General features: G+C 30.3%; 1 long non-coding RNA gene across 1 annotated transcript in view; it reads left to right on the top strand.

Moving 5' to 3' along the window:
• The window catches only part of LOC111087008, a 16,469-nt gene extending 7,257 nt beyond the window's left edge, over nucleotides 1-9,212 (top strand). Inside the window, exons 3-4 of the long non-coding RNA XR_002611733.1 lie at nucleotides 5,134-7,097; nucleotides 9,190-9,212. This is a non-coding gene — a long non-coding RNA (uncharacterized LOC111087008). The remainder of the gene's footprint in view (nucleotides 1-5,133; nucleotides 7,098-9,189) is intronic.
• Nucleotides 9,213-14,593: the final 5,381 nt, after the last annotated feature.

Below are 14,593 nucleotides of genomic sequence, written 5' to 3'. Positions count from 1 at the left end.
AGAAAAATCTATGGTTTCATGCATGCCTAGTGTTATGATTAAGGCTGTATTCTGATTGATTCCTCAGTATATATATACATGACATGCCCAGTGTTATGATTAAGGCTGTATTCTGATTGATTCCTCAGTATATATACATTACATGCCCAGTGTTGTGATTAAGGCTGTATTCTGATTGATTCCTCAGTATATATACATTACATGCCCAGTGTTGTGATTAAGGCTGTATTCTGATTGATTCCTCAGTATATATACATGACATGCCCAGTGTTATGATTAAGGCTGTATTCTGATTGATTCCTCAGTATATATATACACATGAACATACTGACTTTCATATGATAAAATGTATAAGAAGTTGTTTGAAGTACTTACACTGTTTATATTTATAAGTATGAAAGTGGCAGTTTTATATTTGTTTTTTGGAACACAATATGGCTTAAACAAAATGTTTTCCCAACTTTTTGTGAAAAAAAAATCTTTATCTGATGAAAGCTTTTGTTGACAAAGTTAGAGAACATTCATCAAAATTTTCAAATTGGGAGGTGGAAAAATGAAAACTTATTTCAATTGCATTTATGTAATACTTAAAAGACTGGTGTAAATATGTTTTAATGATAGTTCATGTTAACTAGTTTTATTCTTTCATTGACTTGTATTTGAAATTATTTATGAGAAAATCTCTCAAATAGTGTGAATACATTTTTACCTGAAAGGTTACATTATATATTTTTCACTTTCTACTTGAAACATTGAAAATGAACACTGTCACATGTTGTTACCTCGTGTTTATGAGAGCAGCCCCAATTATTAGTGCCTGGAGTGGCTCAGTAGTAAATCTGAGTGCTTATAACACTAAAAATTGGTGTTTCAACCCATGATGAACAGAGCACAGATAGCTCCTTGTGTAGCTTTGCACTTAACAACAAATAAACCAACTATTAGTAATTTTTTTGTCTAGTATAGAATTCTTTGTTATTCAGGATCTCTTTGTTATACTTACATGTGTATAAAATATATTTTAGTTGTTTTACTATTATTGTTCAGTATATTTTTTATATTCAGAATATTACTTCACTGAACATGAAGAAAAATACTTTTTTTCTTGTAACATCTGCTAAAAGGATTTTTTTTCTATATTTAATCTCTTGAAAAACATTCAATGAAATGCCAATAAAACTAAAGAACAAAATACGGGATTATAACATGAATAAGAAATTTAGGTTTAGACATTATCATAAAGTTTTGATTGAATATATTACTTTCTCTTTTTTTTAATAAGAACAAGAAAATTGTACTCAAATGCTTGAATAAAACTATGATGTATGTGGGTCTTCCTGAATTTGTTCAAAATTTAAGTGTGGATAATATTCAGAAACACTGTAGTTAGAAATAAGTATGAAGTCCAGTCTATTAATTGAATACCAAGTTGCAATCAAGTTATACTAATTTGGGAGAATTTCACCATCAATAATTTTGGATAAAAGCAAATCAAAAGAACAATAAAAGGTTTTTATAGTGATGGAATGCTACATATCCTTCAAATCCCATATAATGTGATGAGTAAAAGGAACTTGTAACACCATACATAGAATTTTAACACAATATTCCAGGTAGCTCATTCTTTGAGGAATTTTGACATTGTGTGGTTACTCATTTTGCATGGTGCACTGTTTTTGATCTTGAATATTTTGTCTCACCTTTAATCTTAAGAACACATTTTTAGATAGATACCTTATTCAAACTTTTTAGAGGTCAGTATAACTATAATGGAAAAATAATACTTAAATAATGTCCTTAAGTATTCAAAATGTACTTTTTGCTCAAAATTACATACAGAACCATACAAATTCTGTCACTGTTTATTATCACTAAAATGTTATTTTCTTATCACAGATGTATGTTTAATGAGAACTGTGCCTAGCCAGATATTTTAAACCCAAGTTCACACAAATATTATATTCAGTTGTTGAATTGTCTGACATACATTCATATCAGTGTGCTTTATAAAAGCTGTATTAACATAAAGGGTGTTATATATTATATTTTAAAGGATGCTATATCTATATTAAACTAAGAATGAAAAAAATATTAATGTTAATTTTTTATGAATCCTTTTGAACAGTTAATGTTAAAAGTTTTGTGTATTGAAGTCCCAGTTTTTTGGGGGAGAAGAAAAATAATTGTGTTTATGTATATTAGATTGATGGTAGTAATTTGTAGGTTTATTTAGCAAAATTTTTTATTTGGCTAAACTATTGCTTAGGTAATTAACTAACCTCACGTATGGCTTATTTAACATTTCTTATATGAACTGTGGAAAAATATATATAATATCAAACATAATTTTCATGTTTCTGTGTGATTACCAAACATTTAAACCTGGCATGGCCTTGTGGTTAGGCACTTGGATAGCAATCTGCAGGTTACAGGATTGACTCCCATCAATGAACATGCTCGCTTTTCAGCTGTGGGAAACACTCTAGTGTGATGGTCAATCCCACTATTCATTGGTAAAGTTGGTGGTGGATGGTGTTGACTAACTGCTTTCTCTTTAGTCTATCACTTTAAAATTAGGGGCAGGAAGGACAGATAGTATTCAAGTAACTTTGTGCATAATTCAGCAAACATTTATCATATTATTTTGTCTTACAGAGAAGCTTTTCTGCAAATTGTTTTCTGTAAAATTATTTTGTGAAGAAACTATACATTTATAGTAATTTTATGTTACTTCTAATGATTGCCATTTCATTAAATAATAACGTTAGAAAGCATAAAAACCTAAATAAACTTATCAGTGAATATGATGTTGTCTTTTAACTTTATGTTGAATTAACTAGTTTGAAGATGGAATTATAGTGAAAAGTAGATGTTTATATTAGATATATAAAAAAAGAGCATTTTGAGACCAAGAACTTTTATAAAAATGGCTTTGAGGCATAAATTACCAAAGATAATGAAAGGTTTCATAAAAGAATCTGATTATAAGCTTTTAACACAATGAAAGAGCATATGAAAGATACTAACCCCTGCAAAAGCTACTGATACAAAAAAGGGTTAATGAAAAAACTATAGTCTGACATGAGTTCCTGATCCAGTAAAAGGCTGATGAAAGAAAAGTACAGCTTGACAAGAACTACCAACTCAGTGAAAGATTAATGAAGAAACTATAGCCTGACATGAACTCCTAACCCAGTAATAGGCTGATGAAAGAAAGTACAGCTTGGCATGAGCTTCCAACCCATTAAAAGGCTGGTGAAAGAAACTACAACCATGTGTAAACCACTGATGTAATTTAAGAATGAATAACAAGTTAACTTTTCATACATTCTCAACAATGTAAACATTAAAAATATATATATATATATAATTTTACATAAGCTACGAAGATAATGAAATATTTAATAAAACCTTTTATAAGTTACTGGGTGAAAAGGTGATAAAATTATAGTAGTGCATAAACATATGAACAAAATAAAGTTATAAGCTGTTAATCATGACAATGGACAAAGCAGTTGACAAAACTTTAAAACACATAAACATCAGAAAGATTTAATAAAAGAAACTAAAGCCCAACTTGATAATTGGGTTAATAAAACCATAATCTTGGAAAATGTCCTATAGAAAGGTTAATGAAAATAACTAATCTACCAACATAACAAAAAACTGAATAAAATTAACCACAACCTACCAATAAAATTTCAATGGTAAATTAACAACATTGTGTAAAGTAATTTACAATAAAGTGTAAATACACACCAATGCTAGACTGAAGAGGACATGTGAAATGTCAAGGCTAGCTATTAACCATATAAATTTAGTATTGTTCTGTTAGTGTGGACTTGAACTTTATTGTAAAGTTTCAAGACTTTGCTAAAAATCTAAAGTCACTGTGCCATAGCATTTTGGTGAGTTGAAATGAAAGTGTTGAATGTGCACTCAGTGTGTTAATAGGAAAGCTTCAGTGTGCTTGTTAGAAAAGTGCAGTAGAAGCCCAGTAAAGATATAAAAAATATGTTAAAGTTTTTAACCAATCATAAGAGACTATATTGTAAAGTATATAAACTGTTGTAAACTTATAACATATGAATGTTAAAATTAATTTAAGGCCTATTAAATATTAGCAAAGAAAGGAACTGATATTACTGTATAAAATGAATCAATGCAGAACATTTTGTTTTTAAATCTTTTCAACTTTGTGTAGGAAAGGTGGAAGAAATACACTTTTATATAAAACTAGTTACTTTAATAATTTAAAAGATGGTATATTTTGTTACAGTTGTTATATATGCATAGCACTTGATGACATCACACAGTATTTATTAAATTTGTTCCTATGTAGTTAAACACACGAGAAAGTACAACAGGGTAAATGTTGTACCTTTCATTATTAGAAATTAAAACCTGTTTCTTCACTGTGTTAGAGCTCCTTATATTTACTTGTTCTTATTCATAACTACCCGACTCATTTTCATATTTCTGATACAGTTTTTAATTTTGGACTTTCATTTTATATTAGACAAGTTTAATATTTTTTTCCTTTGGAAATAAAGGTGGCATGTACAAATTTTGAAAGAATCACCAAAAACTAATTAATTCCCTTATTTTCACATTTTACTTTGTGAAATCATTTGTACACAAAAGTAATGAAAATAGTTTTTCAGCTTAGACCTTTCACCAGTGATGCATTAAACTGCCCCTGAATAGTCTTGTAAAAATTTGTGAAACATTATCCAATACACAAATATTGTTCTGTGAATACATGAACATCTTTGTAATTAGTTGTGCATTAGTTTGTAGGTTGAGAATTTAAGAACCACAAAAAGTAGTGTTCTGTCTTTTTAAGTTGATTTCAGCGGTCTATACAGTAGTAATATACACTACTGCATGACAATTATTACAAATTCAACAAATTTTTTAAGAAGTTTAAAAAATAGCCTTTTCTCCCTAGCTTATGGCTAAAACATATAATAATTGATATTAGTTATTATTGTCTTAAAAACTGCTACAATTAATAGCTTAGATTTATTTCAAATATTCTCTGCACTTAAGTACTGTGAAATTACATGTAGTATCATCTAATTTGAAAATGAAATCTATAAAACTGGTGATAACGTTTATTATTATTTTTAGACATCTTCCGTATACCACTATCAAGACTCAGAAGACGACAGGTAGATCTGACATGTGGTATCTGTGGAAAAGAACATTCTCGTAGATACAATCTTCTTCGACATATAGCCACACACAACATAGATAGAAGGAGATTTTACTGTGACATTTGTTTCAAGGAGTTCTTGTGGTTGCAATCACTTGAGAAACATAAAAGAAATACTCATAAAATATATGTATACAAAGAAAAGGAAGGAACTAAAAATGACTGATACAATTTTCTCTATCAAGTCTAACCTACATTGTAGCATGAAACGTTTTAATATTTGAAATATTTACTCCAGAATTTTGATAATTTAAGTACAAATGGAAAAAATATGCTAAAATCTTTCTTCTTTTTACATCTAAAGCTAATCATTTTGACATTAGGTTTGTTTCTATATTTATGCTTCATTTGTGTCTTTTTGAACAATTTCTTTTACTTGAAGTTTTCTTAGTATTTTCTTTAAAGAAATTTGTATAATTTGCTAGTTTATCTCACGTGCTTAACTAAATATTAAATAATGGCAAAGAATTGTTTTAATACCCACCAAATAAAATAGTAAAATGTGAATTGCAAATAAAACCCATCAAATTCACATCTCTTGTAAGTCATGCAATTATGCTGTAAATTTCCAGAGTAAAACAACTAAGATATACATTTATATAAATACTTTGTTTTTAGTTAGTGAAAGTAAATAGAAAAGGAAAATCAAAACTTGAAAAGTTTTTTGAACAAACTACAGAAAACGAGACAAGTTTTTTCTGACAATTCATAAATATAGTGTATAATTGAACTGGATGTACATATAATGAACACAACAAAAAAATTGGTCTATAGAAAAGGCACATATAGATTGTTTATATGTGTAATAGTATCTCATGGAAAAATTAGCCTAATTTGCATTCAGACAAAAGCTTATTGAAGTTTTCTAAAGTATGTGCAGATATTTATAAATTCAAAAGTTTCCTATACCACGAAGGTACTCGGGATCACCAGATTCAATGAACGTTGCTCTTTTCTTTCCTTATTCTTGGGTATTTCATAATGAACTTGACCTACATTTAATTATAATAAGTTCTAGAGGAAACACTTTTTTATATATAATATTTTCCTCATCTTACATTTATGTTTTTCTAAGTACAACCAAAATGAATAACAATACATGTACAATAAGATGTTCAAAATATACTTTAATGTTTTATGATCTAAAAGAAAGAATAAATGTAATGATCTGCATTATTGAATGTCTAAAATTGTTATGGTTTCTTACTATGGAAAATATAACCTTCAGAGTGTTAGATATTCAAGAGTATCTCTGTTTAAAGGTATATCTATTCAATGGATTATTTGACCATAGTTATAACATTATTATGTCAGGGTTCATCTATATTGCATTCATCAGTTGAATTATACAGCAACAGTAAGTGTTTGATATTTTTAGCTTTGAGTACTCAAAAATATTGATCAATTTGGATGTTTAAATCTTCTTCCAATTATTAGGGCCCACCAGTGGCACAGTAGTAAATCTGTAGGCTTATAATGCAAAAAACCAGGATTTGATACCTGTGATGAGCAGAGCACAAATATTATATTGTGTAACTTTGTGCTTAACAAACAAACAAATTGTTGTGGAAAATTGTAATTTTATTTCTGCTTCTCAGTACTTTCAAAATCAATTCACTTAAGAAAAAAAAAGAAAGTATCAATTTACTATTGATGTATTATCTAAATGAAGGTTCTTTGGAATTAATAGATGTAAATATAAGAATATAAACTCTTTTGTTAGAATGTGATTTATTGAAATCTGATTTGTAGATAATGTACACTTACAGTGTTAATCTATATTGAGGTAATTACATGCAATCAAAGAAAGTTCTGTGTTTTTTGTCTTTCAACTGCAACTTTGTCAGAAATGAAGATTAAGAAACATTTTGATGATCAGGTGAGGACATAAACATTTAATGTACATGCACCCTACTGTTTAATATATTATTTTGATATAAAGAGTAATATCTGAATAGATAAGTTTTTTTTCTTGTTTAAAATAGATTTTGACCATTTTTATAAACAATTGTGTTTATATTATGATCAGTCACTGGTTTGTTTCATAATTTCAGGAAAGTTATGACCAAAACTGAAGTGAATTTTGTTGCAAAATATATATTCTGTTTTATTGGGAACATGCACATTTTTTATTACTTTGACCAATCTTGAAATACCATATATGGAGATATTTGTATTTATTTCTAGAAAATAAAGATAAGGTTAGTTTCAGGAAATGTTTTAATGTCTCCCCTTACTTTGATGCCCCTGCAGTGGCCCAGTGACAAGTCTGAAGGCTAATAATATTAAAAACTGTGTTTTGATACGTATGGTGGGCATAAAACAGATAACCTATTGTGTAGCTTAGAGCATAATGACAAACAAATAAACTTACTTTGACTAAGGCTATATGAATTTTGAACTTCTGACAGCAATGGTGCAGGCTAGCTAGATGGTAAACCTCGTAGAAGTCTATTAATAAAGACTCTGAAATTAAGGTTATGTTAGTCTCAGAAGAGATTATTTCTTAGTAAAAATATAAGTAAGTTCTTTTATCACAGTTTCTTTGTACAATATACAAATGAGATATTTCTCTAAACTAGGTATAAGCAGTTCCTTATAAGAGGTAGTTATATCTTCATAATGTACTAGGATAAAGCAATTATTTCTTTATTAATATTATTATACAAATGAAAGTATTACTGGTTAAGTAATCTTACAGTTTTGTTGTATGTGGCATATTTTGTATATATATACACATGATCTGGAAAGTTGTAACCAATATCATTAGTCCATAGTCTCTAGTTTTCTGTTTGAAACAAGTGGACATAAGCGATGTAGGTAAATCTAATCATTTTCATTAAAAGTTGTTGTTTTTTATCTTTTTGCATATTTTAAAGTAACTATTCAGTTGACTGTTAGTTACTTGTCTTCAGCTTTTTTACAATAGTACGTATTTGTTCTTTGAAAACATTGTAACTTACTTTTATAAATTATTTTTATTGATGTAAGTGATGAATAAATTTCTAGTGTTCAGTTATGAATCATTATGTATATTGAAACTTTGCTGTAAATTGTATAAGAAATACATTTTTTTAAATGAAGTTATGTAACATATACAAATAATCATGTAAACCTAAATAAATGCTTAGAAGAAAATTGTTTTAAAATGTAACACCAAAGCTCAGGAAGTTGTAATATTTAACAAATCGTGTATGTATATTTTAAAATACATTTCAGATGAAATTAACAACTTTGGAATCTATTTCTTGTGTCTGTGCAGTTTAAAGATAAACAACATGCAGTAAAATGTATAATATGACAGTACCAAAGTACAAGTTTGAAATTGATTTTATTTGGGAATAGAAAATAAACTAAATTTAGAAGGTGAAATGAGTGTTGTGCAGGAGTAGTTATTAAACAGAATGATTCCTTATGTCTTTTGGTCTCACTTAATAGAAAAAAAAACAAACTATTTCGTAAATTTAACATTTCATTCCCTCAAGCTAAATCAGAAATACAACGTCAAAAATTAAGGCTGTTCTTGAAAAATCTAAAATTGTAATATTGTAATTAAAATTTCATTGAAAAACATAAAATGGGAAGACTACATGTTTCCATTTACTGATGTTTGAGGATTTTTCATAGAATAATTTCAGATTATATGACACACTGTTTATTATGACAGTTTAGGTCAGTAATTTAGGTCAGAGTGAGTAATTTTTAGTGTTGCTGTGTTGAAATATTTTTTAAGTTAAACTAGCAGTTTGACTCACCTTTAGTTATTTTGCAATTATATAACACTTGTTTTTGTTCTTAAATGAATAATATAGTTTATTGTATGTTACAAGCTGAGGAGATTGGATTAGCTACCATTTCCTTCCTAGAACTTTTTTATATTAATGTCACAGAGTGTAAGCTCAGTTTCATTTTCCTTCAGTTTGATTTATTAGTAGATAACAAGCACTATAATGATTCATTACGTTTTGCAGTGAATTTGACATCTAAAAACAACCAAGAAGAAATCATCCCACAACACAGATGTGGAGTTTGTCACAAAACTTTCAGAACCTACTGTACCATGAGGTCTCATTTTCATCACCAACACAAGAGTCACCGTAACTTTCCTTGCTTTGTATGTGGGAAAATATTCACAAGGAAACACTCCATGGAAACTCACTTTAACACAAAACACCATTCGTATAATTTTATGTAGTTTGTGAAACATACATGAAAGTATTATGACCTCAATAACAAGTCTTTATAAAGGGTTTGGGGAAAAGTTCCATGTATTATTGTTTTATTTCTTTACTGTCCCTCTCTCTTTCTTTTTACAAGAAAGACAAATATGGAATTTAAGTTAGACTGAAAAATTAGTTATGTAATAATTTTTTCTTATATTTTCACTGTTATCTTTCATTTTCACAAACAACTACATGAATTCTGTTTCGTCAGCAACCATAATTAAAATGTATATGTGAAATTAAATGATTAAACTAAAGAAATATATTTTCTTAGATCAGTTGTTTGATATTTCTAAGACTGCTTAAGTACTTGGATACAAAAATAGTGATATAATTTGAGTTGTATGTGTATAGGTTTACTTCCTACACTTAATGTTTGATCTGAAAATCTCTACAAATATGTTTACCATTATTTCTCTACCAGACAAGCAGTACATTAGTTAAAACAGTGGGTGTGACACTTGGAAATAGTGATGCATTTTGAGACACAAAAATTATATATGGGATTTTCCATTTAATTCTTCTGCATTTTCTTAATCATTAGTAAACTATCATTATTGCTAAATTTGAGTTTTTAATATGTCAATCATGTGACTGAAAACTGTGCCTTATTTAAGCTTTTAGTTTACTAACATTTTCATCATTTAAGGGTAGATAAGTAATGATTGTTTGTGTGTGTGTGTGTGTATGAGTGAATGTATTAATTTAATTACCTCAAGTATTTCTTAGTGTAATCAGTTTAATACTTGCCTACTGTTACTATGAGTTGAATTTCTTTCCCTGTAGGCCATAACTAGTAAATCACAAATTCATAAAGTATTTATATATTTAATTTTGACATTTTTGTCAGTCTGCCCATAATGTATTTCATGTAATATGTATTTTACATTTGTACATTCACCTGTTATTTAAAAGTATAATTTAATTTCTATTCCTGGTAGGTTAATGCAAAAATAAATTTGTAGAAAGGTTTTACAATAAACAATTTGACACACTTGGTTATTTATCTCTAATTTTACATGAGATGCCATAAATATTGTTTTCCACTTTAAACACAACACTAGGAGAAAATGTTGTAAACAATCCTTTTAATGGTTTAAGAAGGAAGTAGAGAAATTAAGATTAGCGAATTGAGAAATAATCGTTATAAATCTGTTTTTTTCTACATTTATTTCCAAAATAAAAAGATATCCTAATAAGAATAGGTACATAATTTTTTTATAATGGAAATTATTTTCAATGACAGACTCAAAAGTAATATTACAAAACAGAGTACATTTATAATGAGAGGTATTTATAAAAAACGTGAATTTTTAAAGTCATAACTCTCATGCCATTCTGCTACATTTCGAAAATGTTAATCACTAGTCTTTTTCAATGTGTTTTAAAATATGCTATACTTAATGATTTATATTGCTCGTCACACTAAATAAACAGTATGGCTAATAACTATTTAGAAATTTTTATTAGTTTCAAGTATACGTTTTCTTAAAGAGCATATTATGAGTAGAGTAGATGGATAACAACCAAAGCTTTGAACTAACAAGAAAAGATCACAACATGGTATATACATTTTTTGATAGACTATTTAGGCAGAGTATTCATGATGAAATGTGCCTGTTGTAGAAACACAAGTAGATAGGACAACGTTTTAAAGTCTTCCGTTTTTTGTCTTCAGGTCAATGTATGGTATCGCCCTCCATAATCCACCAGAATACTATAAAGACCGGCAACATCATACATAAACACTGTCCTGAAGACGAAAGGCGGAAGACTTTCGAAACGCTCTCTATATTTGTGCTTCTACAACAGGTATTTACCGTCCACTCAACCAAATTTTATCATGGTATATAAAGTTAAAGACTAACTTTGAGTCAGATAATAATAATGAGTGTTGGATACAGAGTAATCATATTTATTAAACACAATACAAAAAATATTAAGAAATATCCCTAATGAGCATCAAGTTATTGCTACTCCCAAGAGATCAACTAATCAATTTAAACCCATGCATGACAAAAAAAGAGCGTATATATTATGCTGCTAATTAGACTGGCCATAGCCTATTGTGCTGTGGATCATAAGGTATAAGCCATAATATGTTCTGATATTCTCCACAAGTTCATCTGTAAGGATGTACAGAATATATTACCTGTACTACTCAGCCATCAGACTGGGAGTGATAAGGTGAAGTACCAATCTTCACCACACTCTACACAACTCGGAGAATTGTTGACTATTAAAAATAACTTGATCCATGTGAATTTCATCAGGTATGCTAAATTGTGATATTCTGTGCCACATAATACACCAGTGAGTGGCTGTGCTGATGTGTTGACCAGTTGATAAGTTTCTGCACACTTCATAAAGCAATCGGTAACAACCAGCACATACCTAGTTAATTTTTCAATTTTGGATGGAGGATAAGCAAAATCCAAAGCTAACTTCTGCAAAGGAAAACCAATGATTCTCTGCTGGAGTTTATTGAAAGTGTTTTAAAAAATAATAATTATTTTACTCTAAACAGATGAATAAAAGAAAAATAAATTTTAGGTAATACTAAAGATAATATACAGTTAATGGAAAAAGCAGGAATTTATAAAATTGAATGTGGAAGTGTTTATATTGGACAGATAAAATGTAATTTAAAATATAGTTTAATAGAACATAAGGAATGTGTAAAAAATGAAAGGGCTGAATATCCGGCCATAGCAGAACATGTACAAAAAACACAACCTAAGATCTAGGGGGGGGGACCAGTAATATTGGCTCAACCAAAGGGTATTAGAGCCAATAATATTTGCAAATACTTAGAAATGATAAAGGTAAACAAAATCACAAATTATTAAATGAAGACGATGATTCGGTGAATATCTACGTAAGAATGTGGTGGGTCCTCCTCTGAGATTTGGCAGAAATGTAAACTTATACACAGGTCACATGATCTAGCTAAGAAAAAATAAATATGACACATGTCTTGCAAGTTTACTCCTGATGATGACGTTGTAAACGTCGAAACATGTAGAGCCCACATGTTGGAAATGGTTTTAATTGTGTGTGATTTATTTATTGGTTTAACATGTTTAAGCCAATCTACCACTGTACAGCACACACCATAAAATGTTTACACTACTGTTTAACATCTTGAATATGGTGTAAAACTACCAGTGCATTGGTATGTGTAACACCTTGACTGTTTCCAGTCTTTGCATTATGCAAGGTCTGAAGTATTTCCTGTCCAAAAACTATGGGACCAGTAATGGCAATATATATTGAGAATTGTGTTTCAGTGGTTGATAAGGGTATAGCACACCTTCTTGCACTTCTAGCTGTTCAAACAATACCACGGGTTACATGCATCCATGTACGTTCCTCAGTCTGCACTGGCTGTGCTTCACCTTGCTGTATGGCGAGAAGTGCCAATGCTAGGTCTTGGTCTTTCAGTTGATGGCTTGATGTCACTACAGCACAACTTATTTTAACTCCCTCAAAGTTGTCAGGATCATGGCACTTAGTAGGTAAGCAAGGTCTCACTGTGTGGCAAGAATATTTACCTGCATTTTAGTTTTAAGGACCCAGGCAATGCAGTACAATAAAGTTTTAATTGTTGCTACGTTGTAATCCAACATACAATCATCCTTTCCAAATTTTTAAAGAGCCATTCAGCAGAGTAGCTGTGGATTTGAGTGGACCAGTATCTGACAAGAGCAACTGGTATGTGCTGACAGTAGTTGACTATGCAAAATGTTACTCAGAAGCCATAGCACTACTAAAGATAGAGACAAAGAGAGTAACAAAAACTCTTCTGGAAGTGTTCTGCAGAGCAGAGTTTCCAAAAGAATTCTTGAGTGACAGAGGGACCCAGTTTACCTCAGAACTAATTCAAGACGTGTGCAGACTCATATGCACTAGGCAGCTCTTTACCACTCTGTACAATCCCAGATGTAATGAGAGAGTCTTAAAGAGCATGCTGAAGAAGATGTGCCAGAAGAGACCATCTGATTGGGACAGATACTTGCAGGTAGTATTATTTGGTTACCAAGAAGTCCCATAAATAAGTACAGGGTCTTTACTCTTCGAGTTACTGTACAGAAGAACAGAACGAGGTTTGATGCAGATACTGAAAAAACTGTGGACAGAATAAGAAGAGTCAAAGTGAGGAATATATAACAGTATGTGTTAGACCTCAGAAACCGACTGGAGAAAACCTGTTAATTTGCTTGAGAGAGTTTATATGCCATTTAAGAATTCCAAGGATTGACGTTTTCAAGATCGGAGAGAAGGTCTCGGGTTTTTACCCCCAGACAACAACAAACTCACCTTGCAGTGAAAGGGGCCTTTTAAAGTGCAGGAAGTGATCAGAAGAATGGACTATAAGATGAAAGCGGATGGGAAGACCAAAATCTACTATGCCAATCTGTTGAAGAGGTACTACAAGAGGAAAGAAGACCTAATGGTGCAGCTATTGTAGCACAGATGGACATTGCAAGTGTGGCTGTTATAGATGCAGAACCTGAAGACATCATTTATGTCATAGAAGATGAAGAACAATTAGACCTAAGACTTTTTTGTGGAGATGAACCATACAAAGATCTGAACATAAGTGAAAAACTGACTGATAAGCAAAAGCAAGAGCTATAAGATCTAGTGTACCAATATGAAGATGTCTTCATAGATTGACCAGGCAAGACAGGCCTCGTGCAACACAAGATCGAGACCACAACCAATGATCCAGTTAAGATGAAGCCCTACCAGATCAAGCAAGAAGTCGAGGCAATTGTAGAAGCTGGAATCATTGAGCCTTTAAATTTAACCTACTGTTCACCAGTAGTAATCATAAAGAAGAAGGATAACTCAAAATGCTTCTATATAGATATTTCCAGAAGCTGAACCTCGTGAAAAGCTAGACTCCAAACCTATGGGCAACCCAGAGGCTATCATTGTGAAACTAGATGTGGCCAAGTTCTTTATCAATATTGACCTCAGATCCTGATGGAAGTAGATTCGAAAAAGAAAACAGCATTTGTAGCACCAGGTGGATGCTACCAGTTCAAGAGGATGCCATTTGAGTTAGACAATTCAGCAGTGACATTCAACTGCATGATGAGAAAGACGTTTCTTAAAACCACTAAAATTGGGCATTATGTAGATG

This window comes from Limulus polyphemus, unplaced genomic scaffold (genome assembly GCF_000517525.1).
Source record: "Limulus polyphemus unplaced genomic scaffold, Limulus_polyphemus-2.1.2 Scaffold1635, whole genome shotgun sequence".
NCBI lineage: Eukaryota > Metazoa > Arthropoda > Merostomata > Xiphosura > Limulidae > Limulus > Limulus polyphemus.
Note: the sequence above shows the minus strand (reverse complement) of the source record. Positions and strands in the feature narration are given on the sequence as shown.